Source organism: Excalfactoria chinensis, chromosome 2, assembly GCF_039878825.1.
Source record: "Excalfactoria chinensis isolate bCotChi1 chromosome 2, bCotChi1.hap2, whole genome shotgun sequence".
Taxonomy (NCBI): Eukaryota; Metazoa; Chordata; class Aves; order Galliformes; family Phasianidae; genus Excalfactoria; species Excalfactoria chinensis.
The window spans coordinates 87516819-87534224 of NC_092826.1; the positions used below are offsets into that span (position 1 = coordinate 87516819).

The 17406-nt window shown below is 47.4% G+C and overlaps 1 long non-coding RNA gene across 2 annotated transcripts; it reads right to left on the minus strand.

Annotated features, from left to right (window-relative positions):
- Positions 1–1832: 1832 nt before the first annotated feature.
- On the minus strand, positions 1833–10522 carry LOC140248586 (uncharacterized). Of its 2 annotated transcripts, none has more exons than XR_011902854.1 (5): positions 10413–10522; positions 9982–10105; positions 2648–2713; positions 2151–2551; positions 1833–1963 (listed from the first exon to the last, which is right to left on the minus strand). It is a non-coding gene; the product is annotated as an uncharacterized lncRNA (long non-coding RNA). The 2 variants fall into 2 exon arrangements; XR_011902855.1 differs by having other exon boundaries at positions 1843–1963; positions 2241–2551.
- Positions 10523–17406: the final 6884 nt, after the last annotated feature.

Genomic DNA, 17406 nt, shown 5'->3' on the forward strand with positions numbered 1-17406 from the left:
CAGGGTCAGCAGCCCAAAACGGGTCTGCGGATGACAATTAGAACAAAACATCTCTCTGGAGGAAGGCAGAGCACCTGCAGTCATGCCAAGGAGGAGGTCAGGGTAGCTACCGGGCATCAATCTAGCCTGCCATCAGAGGAAAAGCTGCAAGACCACCACAAGGGAACAGGCAGCCTTGCTCAGGAGGCGTGGACCCACCTGGGAAATGAGAATAAGACAGCAAATGCATCAAGCAGAGCAGGAAAGCCAAAACAGGAGGCTGGAGTTTAAGAAGTCAGAAACGAATACACAAAACAGAACAATCGAGGGTGAGAGAACATCAGGTAAGTGAAGGGAAAGTAAGAGGAAAGGCACAGGCTAGGGGACAAGGAAGGAAGGGACAAGGAAGGTAAAGCTAGGCAAGGAAGAGTGAAAAGGAAAGGAGAAACACAAAACAAAGAGAAAATACATTGTCTCAAAAGGAAAAGAATGCTCTCAGTAAGGAAGAATGCAAAGAAAGGAACAGGAAAGACAAAGAACCGACAAAAGTGAAACAAAGACCATGGAAGGCAAAGCAAAAGGGGCACTACAGAAAAGCTAAGGGGGGAAATAACAAACAAACAGGGAAAAGAAAGCAAAGCAAAACAAGGTCTAGAAATGCAAGAGTAAAGCAAATCACCTGAATACAATATCACGGCAAAGCAAAGAGTCTGAATCAGATAAAAATGCTCCCCAATGATGAGCTCTGGAAAGAAAGAATGAAAGAAAGAACATTCAGAAAGAAAGAACTGCTGGACTCTTTCCAAGAGATTCCTGTACTTTTTGTTCTGAGGAGCCCACAACTGGACACAGTACTCCAGATGAGGCCTTACCAGGGCAAAGTAGAGCGGGAGGATCACCTCCCTTGACCTGCTGGCCATGCTTTTTCTAATGCACCATGGAATGCCATTGGCCTTTTTGGCCATGAGGGTACACTGATGGCATGGCCAACCTGTTGTCCACTAGGACACCCAGGTCCCTCTCTGCAGAGCTCCCCTCCAGCAGGTCATCCCCCAACCTGTACTAGTGTATGCAATTATTTCTCCCTAGGTGCAAGACTCTACACTTGCTTTTGTTGACCCTCATCCAGTTTCTTACTGCCCAGCTCTCCAGCCTGGCCAGGTCTCGCTGAATGGCAGCACAGCCTTCAGGCGTGTCAGCCAATCCTCCCAACTTCGTATCATCAGCAAACTTGCTGAGGGCGGCCACTGTCCCCTCGTCAAGGTCATCGATGAAGACGTTGAACAAGACCGGACCCAGCACCGACCCCTGGAGGACACTGCTAGTTACAGGTCTCCAACCGGACTCTGCACTGCCAACAACGACCCTCTGTGTGCTGACAGTCAGCCAGTTCTCAACCCACCTCACTGTCCACTCATCTATTCCACACTCCCTCAGCTTTGTTATAAGGATGTCATGGGGGACACTATCAAATGCCTTGCTGAAATCATGGTAGGCTACATCCACCGCCCTATCCAAAACTATCTGGAAGGTTCTTAGTTCTTCACCACCGTTTCCTTCCCCGCGCTTGAAAACTACAAGCAGCTAGAACAATGTTCTCTGAAGATATCCAGGAGAGAAGAGTCCCGGTAGATCAGTATCAAGCCCAGCTCACGGGAGCCCAATGCCCACTGTTTCCTGGCTGATAAACACAGATCTCTGGCAGCATTCAATCGTCTTCCCTGTACAACTGCCCAGCCCCCCTCCTAGTCATCAACACCAGTATCATTTTAAAGTCAATGAACCTAGCCTGTAAAAGCACATGTAGCCTCCTTCATTGGTTTGGGGGACTGAGTTTGAGAACACATCTTTAGGCAAACACTCACATCAAGTTCCATATGTCTGAATGCGCAGCCCCTCCTCATGCAGTGACCGCCCTTCCACAGCTGCAGATGGTTTCATTCCCCGCAGCAACTTCACAGCGGCAGAAGGGACAGACGCTTCCCTGTAACCAGAAGGAAACAACAAAGATAAATAAAGCAGCACAGCCCCACGTCCAAGGCTCTGTAAACTCCATGTATTCCAGTGACAGGAAGGCATCTGCAACATCAGCCTTCACCCTGGCATCAGGGTCCCTTGCGGCGCTGGTACAGGATTCATTGTGTTACGCCCTGTTACCAAAGGCACGATACCTGTGAGTGGGTAACACAGTATCTCGCTACCACAGAACTTGCAAGGAGCGACACAAAGTTTGATCTCAGCACTCATCACACAGAAGTTACTTTGGCAGCCTTGGGAGGAGAATGGAGGAATCTCTTGCTATGCAGGGAGCAAGGACTTGGTGTATTTCTAGCATCAAGTTACACGTGGTCAAATCGGGTGATGTTCCCAGCCTGCATCTTCATCCTTCCTTAAGGCCTTGACTGAAAGCTTGCTGGCACTGCGTCAGCTGATTCTGGCTCGCATTCCCTCCGGATCAGCTTCAGATACATCAGGGCTTGGACACGTGTTACTGATGAGTGCAGCAACATTGGGATCTGGCCCCAGTGATCTTCTGGACACCAGCTTTTCATTACACGTGAAACGTTCTACACTGCAAGATATTAACAAGGAGAGAGAACAATCCTCAGTCGATGACAAAAAGAGAAGCGTGTGTCCCAACGCTACAACTGTTAGAGAAAACACTCACCGTGACTCCTTTAGTACAGAAAAGCTGGAACGAGGCTTCTTAGCTACTTGATCTGGCTGTTCAAAGCTATTTAAAACAAAACAACACAAAACAACCAAACATGCTTCTCTTTGCATCGGTTTTAAAGGTTTTCTGATTTAAAGTGTGTTGAAGCAGGCTGTATTCAGAGAGAAAAAGTAACAACTTCTACTCCGCACATCATTTTTGCCCTTAATCCAGTGGCTGGATTTTCACTGAGAAAGGAGGCATTTCTGATGGAGATTACAATGAAGGCACCGTCCTTCATAGGACCTGGAGGATGAAAGAAAGGTTCAGAAACCCATTCTGGAATTCAGGCGCTAATTACTGGGAATACTCAAGCACAGTCTTGTCTTTCCTAACATTTTGTTCTGATTTTACTAATATGCTAGGCTCACCTGTAGGCTTTGTTTTGTTGCTTTTTTTTTCCTCCTGTACAATGAAGAGGTGTCACTTACTGAAATGGCACTGATTACTTTTTGGAGGACAGCGTTCTTGTTTCTCTCTAACAACAAGGGTATTTTTGCTAATTGCTCATCAGAATTTCCACAGGCACAGTGAATTAAGTGTGCCCTCTGAACACAGGTAGCCACTATCATCAGAAACTGATGTTGAAAATCACTGGCTTAATTGTTGCTTAGCTCAGAACTGTACTGCCTTTCAGAAAACAGTGATTGAACACTACATGAAAAGTGCTCTGTACTTCACTGTAGGTTGTTAAGCAACCCCCCCTGCCCCACAAGTGTTCTTTCCCTTCCTTACAGTTATCTCCACCTAAGCAGAATCCAAAACACGTGCCCTTGATGCCATCCAACTTCCCCCGAGTGCTTTTGCAGTTTTACAGAAAAGAAAAAAAAAAAGAAAAAAGAATAAGAAAGAGGATTTTCCTCTTGCCCCACTGATAAACAAAGAAGTCAAACATGGGTAGCTTGGCCATGAATGCCTCCAGGGATGGGACACCCATAACCTCTCCAGCCTGCCCATGTCCCTCTGGATGGCTTCCCTTCCCTCCAATGTATCAACTGCGCTGCTCAGTTTGTATCGTCTGCAAACCTGCTGAGGGCGCACTCGATGCCATCATCTGTGTCACTGATGTTGAAGAGCATCGGTCCCAAGACCAAACTCTGAGGGACACCACTTGTGATCAGCCTCCACCCTGACACAGAACCATCGATCACAACCCTTTGGCTGTGTCCAGCCAGCCAATTCCTAATCCACTGAACAGTCACAAAATCCACACCTCCCCAGTCTAGAGAGAAGGATGTGGTGAGGGACCATGTCAAAGGCTCTGCAGAAGTCCAGGTAGATGACATCCATCGCCCTTCCCCCAACGACACAAGCCATCACTCCATCATACAAGGCCACCAAATTGATCAGGCAAGATCTGCCCTTGGTCAAACTATGCTGGCTCTCTTGGGTCTCTGTCTTGTGTGTGCCTTAACATCACTTCTAGGAGGATCTGCTCCATGATTTTCCCAGGCACAAAGCTGAGGCTCGCCAGCCTGAAGTTGCCCGGGTCCTCCTTTCTACCTTGCTTAAAAATTCCCAGGATCGTGCTGTGATTCATCCATATGCAGACATTCTGGAAGACAAGCAACTGGTGCCTAGCCAAAAGTGGAACAGAATGTCTGCCTACTGAGGGCTTCTTCTGCAAAAACTATTGTAAACATTTCTCATTTTCCCAAGTATCAATTCAGCTTCCCACTTCTTTTTCTAAAGCTTTTCAAAAGAGACAAGCAAGGCAGGCAAGGCAGGGATGTAGCCCTCTATGTTAGGAAAGAATGTGAATGTATGGAAATCAGCGATGGCAATGATAGGGGTGAGAGCTTATGGGTCAAAATAAAAGCAAAGGCCAGTAAAACTGACATTACCACAGGAGTGTGCTACAGGCCACCCAACCGCATGAAGATGCGGACAAGACACTTTATAGGTGGTTGGATGAGGTCTCAAGGTCTCTCCCCCTTGTTCTTGTGGGGGATTTCCATGTCCCATACATCTGCTGGATTCCTAATGCAGCAGATAGGGAACAGTCCCGGAGGTCCCTAGAGTGTGTGGGAGAGAACTTCCTGACACAGATGGTGAAGGAGCCAACAAGGGGAAGCAAACTCCTGCTGTTTGTTAACAGAAAAGGTCTTGTAAGAGATGGAAAGGTTGGAGGCCGTCTGGCATATAGTGATGGTGAGATGCCAGATTTCTCAGTCCTCGATAAACCACAGAGGGGAGTCAGCAGAACTGCTACTTCGGACTTCCAGAGGGCAAACTTTAACCTTTCTAGTACCATGGCTGAGAGGGTTCCTCGGGAGGTAGCTTTGGAGGGCGTGGGAACCCAGGAAGGCTAGCAATACTTTAAGCAAGTAATTTAAAAGGAGCAGGAGCTGACCATCCCCAAGACATAGAAGACAACAAGCAAGGAGGCTGGACTGGCTGAACGGAAACCTCTGACTGGAACTCAAGAGCAAAAGGAAATGTACGGTCTCTGCAAGAGTGGGCAAGCTACTTACGATGATAACAGGTATGTAGCAAGGCTGTGCAGGGACAACATTGGGAAAGCCAAAGCCCAGCTAGAACCGAACTTGGCCACTAAGGTAAACAACAATAGATATTTCTATTAATACAACAACAGCAAGAGGAGGGCTAGGGAGAATCCATTCCTCATTGGACACCAAGAGCAACTTGGTGACTAAGGATCAGGATAAGGCTGAGCTACTTAATGCCTTCTTTGCCTCAGTCTTTAATAGCAAGATTTGTTACTCCCTGGGAATAAAATCCCCTGTGCTGCTAGGTAGGGACGAGGAACCCAGCAGGCCCTGCCCTATCAGTCTCACCTCAGCGACAGCAAAGGTTATGGAATGGATCATCTCAGGAGCCATCGTGGACCAATTAAAGATCAACCAGGGGATCAGGTCCAGTCCGCATGGGTTTATGAATGGTAATTCCATTCTATGACAAGGTGACCCACTTAGCAGATGAGGATAAGGCTGTTAATGTGGTAAAGCCTCTGACGCTGTACCCCACAACATCTTCATGGAGAAGCTGGCTGCCCACAGTTTAGATGGGTGTATGCTGCACTGGGTGAAACACTGGCTGGAAAACAGGGCCAACGAGTTGCAGTCAATGGAGTTAAATCCAGTTGGCAGCCAGTCACTCCAATGTCCCCCTGCGCTCAGTACTGGGGATGCTTCCATTCAACACCTTTATTAACAATCTTGACGAGGAGATGGAGCACACCCTCAGTAAGTTTGCAGACAACACCAAGTTCAGAAGGATGGTCGAGCTGCCAGATGGGAGAGAGGTGCTACACAGGGACCTGGATAGACGGGATCAATGGGCCAGGACAAACTGGATGAATTTCAATAGGGACAAGTGCTGGGTCCTGCATTTTGGTCACAACAAACCCAAGCAACCCTGCAGGCTTGGGGAGGAGAGGCTGGAAAGCTGCCTGATGGAAAGGGACCTTGGTGTACTGATGGACAGTCAGCTGGATATGAGCCAGCAGCACGCCCAGGTGGCCAAGAAGGCCAACGGCACCGTAGCTTGGGTCAGGAATGGAGTGGGGAGCAGGACTAGGGAAGTCATCCTGCCCCTGCACTTGACCCTGGCGAGGCCTCACCTCAAGTACTGTGTTCAGTTTTGGGCACCCCAATTCACAAAGGACGTCAAGGTGCAGAAGCAGGTTTAAAGAAGGGCAGCAAAGCTGGGGAAAGGATTGGAGAATATGTTCTGCAGGGAGCGACTGAAGGAACTGGGGCTGTTCAGCTTGGGAAAAAGGAGGCTGAGGGGAGACCTTATTGCTCTCTCCAGATACCTGAAAGGTGCTTACAGCAAGAGCGGGACTGGTCTCTTCTCACTGGTGACAGGATGAGGAGTAATGGCTTTGAGCTGCGCCAGGGGAAGTTTAGGTTGGATATCATGAAAAAACTTCTTGACAGAAGGGCTTGCTAAGCACTGGAATAGGCTCCCCAGGGAGGTGGTTGAGTCACCATCCCTGAATGTGTGTAAAAATCATTCTGATGCGGTGCTCAGTGACAAAACTGAGTGGAGGGCTGTTAGAGTTAGGCTAGTCTGGTTAGGTTGTGGTTGGACCTGATGATCCTTAATGCCTTCTCCAAGCTGAGCAATTCTATGATTCTATGAGATTTAACACCACAGTTCTTGTGGGAGCTGTGATGGAACTTGCAGTGTCTCTGGCTTCCCCACAATCACTTTCTCCAGGAGGATTCTTAGGTCCTGGAACTTCTCGAAAGCCAAGGACACACCTCTGTCCAGTTTCCGTACCAGCTCCTGCAGTGACATCTCTGACAGCTTTCTCCTCTAAGGAAGAACCAAGCAGGTGGTTGAGTCACCGTCCCTGAATGTGTTTAAGAACCATTTGAATGTGGTTCTCAGGGACGTGATTGGGCATCAGGTTGCCGGGTTTAGGGTAAGTTTGGTTAGGTTATGGTTGGACTTGACCACCTAAAGGTGGTCTTATCCAACCTGAGCAATTCTATGACTCTATGATCCCTATTGAAGTTGACCTTCTGCGGTTTCTAAAATCACTCTGCCTTCAGCAAAATGTTACTCTCTGCATCCTCCTGCCTTCCAAGGAGAAGTACAGAAGCCTGTCCGCCAACCAGTAGTCTTTGCTGGGCTGGTTGCTGAAATTACCCACCAACTATGAAGAGCCAACAATACAAAGAGAAGTACATCAGCTGAAGTAGTCACGCTTTAGAATACCAGATGCTACTAAGATCTAAACTACCAGAGCTCCCAGGGGCAGCCTTTCTCAAGCTATACTATCATCTACTGCAGCTAGCACTTACGCTCTGCATTCCAATGACTACTTCTTCAGCTGATAACAAAGACTCATTGTATCAGCAGTACAATATCCTCAAGCTTTTGACAGGTTTGAACTGGTTATGAGAAGCATCCAGAAGCTCAGAGGCTTACCCAAAGCTAATCTGGATCTTTCTTAAGCACAAAGCTCCACACAGAGGCACAGAAACCCAGTGACTCAGGACTTCTACCACCACTTGGCTCGCCTCTCTCAGCGCTGCTCCCTCACCAAACATCCAGGACTGGTTTTTACCACGTCCCTGCCAAAGAGAACACAAGATACTCAAGCACACCTTTCTCCCTATGAAAAACATGGCTCGTGGGCCATATAAACTCTGCAAAGCTATACACACGTGTTTAAGTTCTACAGGAAACAGAGAAACTTAAAACATATGCCTGAGGCCCCTGTTTAGCAGTAACTGTTTGCTGAATTTGGGCTCAGAATAGGATTCCAACTTGTCACATCCAAAGCCTTAATGTCCCGACCTAGCGGCATCTACTTCATCAAACACAAGGTCTCAGTAATATACACCACACACCAGCCATGCTCATAAGGACAGGTAACTCTTCTGTGACAGCTTCATCCAAACCTTACTGGATTAGCCCAGCTATCACCTGCAGCTCGTTCTAGTCACTGTTTTGAGGGGTCAGAGCCTGAACTCTGCTAAAAGGACACATACCATCATGAGATCAGGTACACCTGAGGCAACCACACCACTAAGGCTCCTTTGCTAAACTTCAGCGGTCCCCAGTGATTGCTAAGAAATAAAATAAAATCCACAGTTCCAAACACAAACACTTTTCTCAGTATCCCAACACCTCTGCCTTGTCCATCACAGGCCAGCAGGACTAAAGTCAAAGCAGTGCAAACCACAATCCCAGAGAAGTAGCTGGAAGCTCTGTTTCATCTTCTCACAAGCTTAGCAGATCAGAGCTCAGAGAATGCAGGCTAAGCACAAGTTGCTCACAGAGAACAGGGGCTCTGCTATCACCAGCACCTGCTACACATCAAGAAGGAATGTGTGCTGCGGCATTCATTCTCCTTGACACAACTACGAGTTCCTCACAACTGTCAGCACTGGAAGGAAAGCAGGCTGAAGAGAAACACAGCTAAATCCATACAGGACAGAAAAGCCGGGAGGACAAAGGACAGGGACTGATCTTGAACTAAACACATTAGAGAACAACAACCTGGAGAGCAATATTGGGCAAGTCTGAAATGGTGATTAATACAGAAGATTCCAGAGTGTTCCTCCTTTTTTTCTGTTTTTCGTTTGTTTGTTTTTTTGTTTAAAAAAAAAAAAAAGAAAAAGACAACACAAAGAAATCAGGATGGATATAATTTGAAAACTCTTTTCAAGTGGCCTGGCATCTAGGGGCAAACTGAAGACTGCACAGAACACCAACAGAAAAGGAGAGAACTAACAGCCTAGTGGGGTGTCACAGAGAAGCTGGGAAGCGACCAAGGCTCTGCTCGGATAACAACTGCTGTGTGAGGTAGAAAGCTGATGGTGATACCTTCTGCCAATGAGGAGCACAGCTGGGAGGAGAAGGATGAGGAAGGATGCCATCTGCAGCACAGGCACACACACCAGCGGTACAGCCTAGCTCAGAGCTCCAACGCCAAAGTAATTATAAGGTTTTACTTAACAGCTCTGTACGGGACGATTCAACTACTTCAAGCTTCAGCAAGCTGCTAGTGACTGATAAACCAAGACTTCTCAGCGACCTCAAAAGCTGGCAGCCTTTCAAAAAATAAACCGATTGTATGCTTTATGAGATGGTTTGTTCAATCTACAGAAATTAATCCAGCAGGCAGTCAAACAGTCAAATTCTGTGCTGCCAGCAGAGCCTTTTCATGAGCACTAGGAACATCCCCGGCTACAGCACTACCACAGCATTGGCAGAAAACACACAGTCACCTAAGAGAATATAAAAAAAAAGAAGCACCTCACCCTACCCTTATTTAACTCCTCTCCCACATTTAGAACTGAAACTATGAGTTCAAATGCCATAAAAAAAATTGGGGGAAAAAAATCATCTGGTAATTCCAAGGCAAACCACCATGATCATAGAACCACAGAATATCCCAAGTTGTAAGGGAACCACGAGGATCATCAAGTCCAACCCGATGCTCCAGGAAGGGCCACCCAAACACAAACAGCCTTTACGCTGCAGCAGCTCAGGGCCAGGCCCACAGCCCCGGGGAGCCTGTTCCATGACCACTGGTATCAGATGCAGCAAGCACAGGGAGCAGGCAGGAAGGCACAGCAAAGCAGCAAGCCAAGCCCAATCTCTCAGAGGGGGCCTGCTTACAGGATGCCTAGACATTGCCCTCCCAAAAAAAACTCCACCATTTTCACAGCCAAAACAGAAACTACCTTTGCACTTCTCACAACTCTTCCCTGCGCTCCCAACTAAATGGTATCATGACATCATCTACCACACTGCAACTGCTCAGAATAATCAAAATTATATCATTCATGACATAAGAAACTTACTTTTGACTAGTGGCAACGACATTCCATTCCCATCCTGTCCCTCTGAGTAACGAATACTGCAATTGGCCTTCTGACAGCCTCCTGGATGAATCCACCAACAGCAAGGAAGCATCCTGCACTTACTCTGAAGAGAGAAGGAAAGCAAGGCTCATGGAAACAGGCACACAAGGCTTGCACCCAGACACGGTTCTCCAGATCATGCCACAGATAGGACTACCAGAGTGCCAGAACATAATTTACCACTAAAGGAAACATCTGGGGGCACATTCACAACTTCAGCACAAGCTGTAATGGCTCATCATATTTAGCTTTCCTCTCATTACAGCTGGAAAACAAGATACTCCTAAACATCAGTCAGCAAGCACTCGGATCAGACTGCCCTCTGGTTTTTACAATGACAGACATCATTACAGCCACCTCTGACACCTTACCAGGAGATGCTTCCATTTATTAGCCTGGACTTGCTTCCTTCCATCAGCAGCTGCTCCTAAACTGACCTCGATTCATACAGTGATACCATCGACTTGTAGCACGAGCTGACCTGCAAGACAGTGAAGTAAAAGGAGGATGGCCACAAACACTGACACAGCATGTTCTAATATCCTTGAACAACCACAAAAGAGACAAAACAAGAGATAAGGGCATCTGCAGCAACACCCCAGTTGATAAAGAAATGCAAATCCAGCCTGGCCTCAGCAGCCCATATATATTTCTTACCCATTTGATTAAGCAGACTGCATTTTGAACCAGGAGTGTTCACAGTCTCTTGCAAATTAACATGACACAGCCAAAACCAGCCAAAACCAGCCAAAACCAGCCAAAACCAGCCAAAACCAGCCAAAACCAGCCAAAACCAGACAAAACCAGACAAAACCAGACAAAACCAGACAAAACCAGACAAAACCAGACAAAACCAGACAAAACCAGACAAAACCAGACAAAACCAGACAAAACCAGACAAAAAAAAAAAAGCAATACAAGGACCAATAAAGAAAAAAAGCAAGCCAAAGACCAAGGTATCAAAGATTAAAAAACAAACAAAGAAAAAAAAAAAACAACAAAAATCAAACCCACACAAAACAGAAGAAAAAAAAAAAAAAAGAAAATGCATAGCACCTGTAACAACAAAAATACTGGCACAATGGGAATATATTAGAAAGGCAAGGAAATAATGGCTCACCCACCTCTGAGATTGGAAGTGCACAGAACAAACTGCACAGAGGAGAAATCATCAGAAAAAAATCCCACCCAGGGGCAGTCAGCCCTCAGAAATGCTCTGTAGGAGAGGTGCAGCCAGGCTCCACCCCTTCCAGTCACTCAGCTGAGAACTCAACAGTTCTCATACAGCAAATCAGAAGAAAAATAGCAAAGCAAAGATGAAAAACACAGCAACAACAAATGAACCTCAAAGGATTCTAGAAAATAACACAGAATTAAGTAAATAAATAAATAAACCCACACACAAAAATGAAAATGAAAATTAAAAAAAAAAATGCAAAGACAAAGAAAAACAAAAAGACAAAAAAAAAAAGAAAAAAAGCACAGCACAGCAAAGAACTGATGACAAAAAACAACAAGGAAAACACACATCCCTGAAAAGAAATGGCACCTGAGCATTTCACCAGAGAGGCTCCTTCCCTTCTGTCTTCCTGCAAAGACACAAGGATAAAAGCCTCAGTTACTCTGAGCAACAACTGGAAACAAGTCCACAAAATTATTCATTCAAAGGCACTTCCAGGAGATGCATAACAGAATCCTTCCCAGTTACACAAGCTTACACTGTGGCCTTAGGAGAAACAAACTCCCTTTCTGGTCCCGGTTCCTAAGGGCTCCTTTTCATCACCTGTTGGACACAGCAAGAGGACTTTTCTTGCACAAATATATGCCCTGCACACCCTTCTCCATCCCAAAACAAAGTCCAACCTAGAGTTGCAGAGCAGACACTAGATGCTGACCAGAGCAGTAAATGAACAGAAGAGGGGAGAAGCAGATACAGGTAAAACAACTAAAGGAGAGAAAGAAATCAGAACTGAAGAAAGGATACAGGTAAGAAAGAAGGACAGAAGAATGAAAAGCGCTGTAGAGGATAGGACTGGACATCAGCAGAAGAGGAGCAGATGCAAAGCTACACCAAGGTGTGCCTTCTCCCTCTGTCCCTGTCCACCACTAGCAACATCCCCCACTGACAGGGATGCTGCTGCCCCAGCAGCTGATGGGGTTGTGGCCTGGGGCTGTTCCCTGCCACTTCTTTTCTTCAGGTGTCTGCACACGAGGAACAGCTGTTCCCCATGCCCTGCATGCTGGTAATTAGTGTGGGTAATTACTGGGTGGGAATTGTGGGAAGGAAATTCAGGGGTGGGATAGTGAGGGGAGGAGGAATGGGAGGGAGCTAGGACATTTTTCAGGGGTGGGAAATTGTTTTGTTGGGGTTGTGGAGATCTGCCATGACTGTTAGGATAAGGAGTTGGAAATATTAAGAGATGGGTGCATGCAATGGGAGTGTTTCGCCTCTGTCCTTGATTACAGCTTTGACACCAGGCAGTAGCTTACCAAAGCCATGCAGTTGAGTTTAGAGCCGGGGGTGAGCTCCAAGAGGGCACTCCTATGAGCACCACACGGGGTTACTTAAATATGATGGGGGTGCCCCTGCAGGCGCCCAGGAACTGTTTCCAAGGTGCTTCCGTGTGGAAGGGAGAGAAGAGTGTTGGGAAGGAATCCCCAGCTTTAATTGCATCCTGTGTCATTCTGACTGGAAGGATGTTTAATGGGAGTTGCTCTGTCCCGCGTTTGCTTGCAGATGTGACTAGAGGAGGTGATCCAGGTTCCCCTCTAGGTTCTGGGACCGAAAGTCTGGCAGATCGCATGGGTATGTCATGGCTTTGTAATTCCTTAGAGAGCTTTCACTGCCCATTTCCATGCCATTTCATGGCACGATCCCCTGTATGCTCCGCTATTCAGTGACGCTGTAGTGTATGACTGAATCTTTTCATGGGTCTTTGGTTGCAGAAGTGCCCCCAGGGAAAGCCTTGCCCGATCCTCGCTTTCCTCCTGCACTGGAGCCCAGCTGGAATCTCAGCTGTGAGTACTTTTGTCTTTACTGCCTCCACTGACTCACCACTGCTCTTCAAAAGCTCATGTACATGATATTTAACTTCACGCATTCTGTTTAGGTCTGGAAAGAGTAAAGGACGAATCTGAATGAGGAAAATACTCCCAGGGCTCGTCCCGTCTCATACAAAAATTGTTGAAGGAAATGAAGAAGGCAGAGCGTGGTGGGTATACTTCAGTCTGCTTACCATGAGTCGTGGGAAGCTGAGGTCTGATGTACATGGGTGGATAAGCTCTGGCCTACAGAGCAGGAAAGGGTCAGAGCCGTGCTGCGGTGGTGTTCCATGTAACGCCTTGCACGTGCTGTCAAGCACCAGAGCTGGTCTGCTGCCACTTCTGCATCTGACCAAGACCCAGAGACAGGTGCTCCCCCAGCATGACCGTTACTTGTCAGAGCGGCTTTGTGCAGACATGGGCACCCAGATGGCAGCAACTGGCGAGTGCTGTGCTTCTGTCTGTACAAAGCCCTCTGTGCACCTGAGCAAGTTCAAGGCAGGAGGAGCATCCCGAGCAGGGGTGGCTGCCTTTGTTGTTGCTGGAAAGAAGGTGAAGAAGGCGCTTCTGTTGGAGCTTGAATTTCAGCCTGCAGATGCCTGTCTGTAGTGGGTGGAACGTGATGGGTGGTGATGCCCACAGCACAGTGTGTGAGGGCCTTGCGTAGGAGCTGATTCCTCAGGAGGTGTGAGAGGGTCGGCACCCTCCAATTCCTGGGAGGGACCAAATGCCCTTGGGCAACAGAGGGGGGTGTAGTGGCTTTGGGGGGCTGGGACCAGCAGACTTTGCCTGAGCTCAGGATTGGTGTACCTTGGTTCCTGATGAGAACACATCACGTCCAATCCTGCTGTCCTGCTTTCTTTCTAAAGGAATGGAACAGCCAACCGAGCAGGATGCACTGCAGGAAGGCAGCCATCTCACTCTGCCCAGCTCGGACAGTGTAACAGAGGCAGCACCAACAACTAGCATGCCAGGTAATTTCTGTCCCGTGGCCATCCAGTGTCACTAACCAGAGTCACTGTGTGCCTGCAGGCTCTTCCTGCCTACTCCTGTACACCAGGTCAGCAGCCAAATCAGGGCACATGTAAAAGAAGCCAGGCTCTCTGAAAATGGCTGACCTCAGTTGGGTCTGGAGAGTTGTTCAGCAGCATGCCAGAGAAAGTGCGTGCAGAGCTCTGTGACACTGCTCACCTCCCACCGCTCCCAATTCCCAGAGACTTGTGAGCTTTGCCCTTTTGGATGAAAGGGATCCTGTGTGGTAGGAGCCTGCAGGGGTGTTTCTCCCCAGGGCTGGCTCCGGCTGTGCCCTGTGCTGGCTGGAGCCCAACCTTCATCCTGGGGATGTCCTGCGGGAGAGCTCAGGACACGTGAGCTGGGGAAAGTGTGAGGGAATCGGCTCTGCGGTGTTGCCCACAGACAAAGCCCAGAGCCCAGGGCACAGCCCCAGTCCTCGGCCAAGAGCAAGACACGGGTAGTTCCTGTGCATCCTCTCCCTGTCAAACGAGAGGTGGAAGCAATCTTTCTTGTCCCCCGATGCTTAGGCACCAGGGGCAGAGGCACGCACTGAAGAAAAGGACAATTTCCGGGGCCTATGAAGCACACTGAGGGATCATCTGTAGCGCAGGTGAAGGTAACGTGGGACATTGTCTTGCTTCTTCCAGGGATGAATGCCAAGAAAAGCACAAAGGCTGCTGTTGACAGGTCTGTGCGAAAGCGCCACATGATGGTGATTCTCAAAGCTCTGCTGCTGTCTGCGCTGGTGCTGGCCTGTGGTACTGTGCTATGGATATGCAAAAAATACTGGTGAGTTGGCTTTTCCCCAAAACACTTTATTGCTGCGTTTGGCAAGGAAGCATTTGTGGTGCTGGGATCCTGGACGGCCAAACTTTACGTTGCAAAGCTTTTCTAGTTTCCCCTTATTTCCTGTCAGTGAGTAGTGCTTTCTGAAACTCATTTTCACAGGCCGTGCATGAGGAAAGAGAGAACAGCAGAGCAAGCTCATCCCGAGACCGACGGTGAGGGTGTTCCAACTGGAGATGAGTGCAGCATGGAGCTGGGAGAGGCAACAGGAGAGAATCTTGCCCAGTCAAACGAGAATCTCAACAACAGTCCCAGACCATTCTGTTCTGCCATCAGAAACATCCTGTCAAAATGCCAGCATTTATTCATCTGCAAGACCACCCCCTGCTCCAATTGATGTTCTAGTGGAGTGGGAGCAGGATTTGGATCGGCTCCTTTAGGAACTCTCTGAGGTGGCTGGCAGTGTAACAGCGTAGTCTCATTGTATCTTAAAAACAAACAAACCATCAAAAACCAATAAAACAAACAAAAATCCCAGCACTGTTCTTTTCCTTGGATACGCTGACGTGATACATTTTCCAGCTGAGACTTTGCAATAAGTCTTGAAGCAGTTTTGAACTGGTACAAGTTGGCAGTGTCTGCATTCCGTTCTCCTAATTTCCTTGCTGCTCAGAGTTACGGTATTTATTAATATATCAATAGGGGTATTAGTGTCAGCTGCTTTCTCCACTCAGGAAGTCCCAGTGCAAGCCAAGATCCAGACAGGAATTCTTCAGTGGAGGCTGTGGTGTTTATGAATAGCCATACAATATTGCACTTTAGTTAATTCACCAAAAGCACATCTAGTCCAATTTGACAGTATGTGAAGTTGCCATGAAATGTTCTCAAAGATGATTTAGTGTCTTGAGATCTTTCCACTTGAGCATTTCCCAAGAAATTCAGTTGCTGAGAGATATAAATACTAGTTAGGTAAGTTCAAGAACTGCTATAGTCTACAGAACTTTTCACAGGACAGTGTGTGTAGGATACCCCACGGTATAAACCATAAGAGGGATAATCCCAGAAACATGCACATCTGTAAGAGGCCATGCTTTTTACATTATTGCCTCAAAAGTTTGCTGAAATGGACAAGTCCAGGCAAGCCCTGGGCAGGGGATGAGAAATCCTTTGTCTGAGGGTAACAGATGGACAAGTCCAGGGGCAAAGAGAGAGAGAGAAGCTGCAGATGAATGGCCGTGGTCTTTTGTGTGTGCTTATCTCAAGGAAGATGGCCATCTCACGGGTACTCGCATGACTCTGACCCAAGCTCCCAGGAATGTCACGTAGGCTGGGAAGAAGTAGGATAAAAAGAGCATGGACAAACCACGAATTTAGGTTTCCTGACATCAGATGCCTCACTTCATGAACAAGGAGGTTTTTTGACATCACGTGCCAAACTACGTGAATGCCTGCATGCTGAAGAAGATGCTTGCATGAAGAACTTCTAGGTATCTGGCCTCAGAATCTCTCCATCGTCGTCCTACTGCTGCCAACTGACTCTCCTGGGCTTGCTGTCGAACCATTTGCTGCTTCACATTTAATCCTTAGGGGAACAGAGTGGACTAAAGTTCCACGTGTTTTCATGTTGACACTCAACGTGCACGTCGTTTGATACAGGACCCAACAATGGCAGAGACGATGACGAGACCTGCTGAAGGTGTTTTGGAAGGCATAAGAAGCAAGGGAGAGAGATGTGCACAGTTCTTCTGGATGCTGTGCAAAGAGCAAATCAAAGTCAGCCCTTTTTTTCTTTGCCTGTCCCTCGATGCCTATGAGGCTTCTGTCACATATGGTTGTGCTTACAGCAGAGACACGAGGTAAGTTTTGGTTCTTAGTCAATCTTTTGAGTGCGATCCTGTCATTGTTTTTTGATCTTTCCCCTTTTCTTTCACTGTTATTTTTTTTCCTGGTGAGTACCTGGACAAAGTCCAGCAGTTCCATGCTGCTGTCTGTAATGCTTTCCTAGGGAAGGGAGTTTTGCTGGAATTATACCTTCCTGTATAGCCAAGTGAGCTGAAACCAATACGATCCTTGCTGTTATTAATTTCCTGTTGTAATTTATGCGGCCATCTGAATACAATGTATTTTAATCAGGGAGATGGCCTGCGTGATGAAGGAGACCAGAGGTGACGGTAATCTTTCCAGCCATTGCTACAGCAGTAGCCAAGGTCTTTGCTGCATGTAATGATACAGCACTCCCTCTGGTGTCAAGTGAAAGAAGGAGCAAATTTCAGCTCTTCTGTGGCCGCATACTGGTCAGGAATGGATTTCAAGTAAGACCCACAGTCATAACGTGGGGTTGAGTGACCTGCAGTAAGCACTGTTACCGCTAGAAATGACCTGCAGTCCCAAGGAAAGGTAAACAAACCCAAGCTAGGTATTACGCTGAAAAGCATCAGTGCAAAGGGCTTTAGGATAGATTGCTTTTGTGTCCACACCTAACAGTATTAGATGGGTCCCTTGGCTCATTTCCCACTTTGTTAG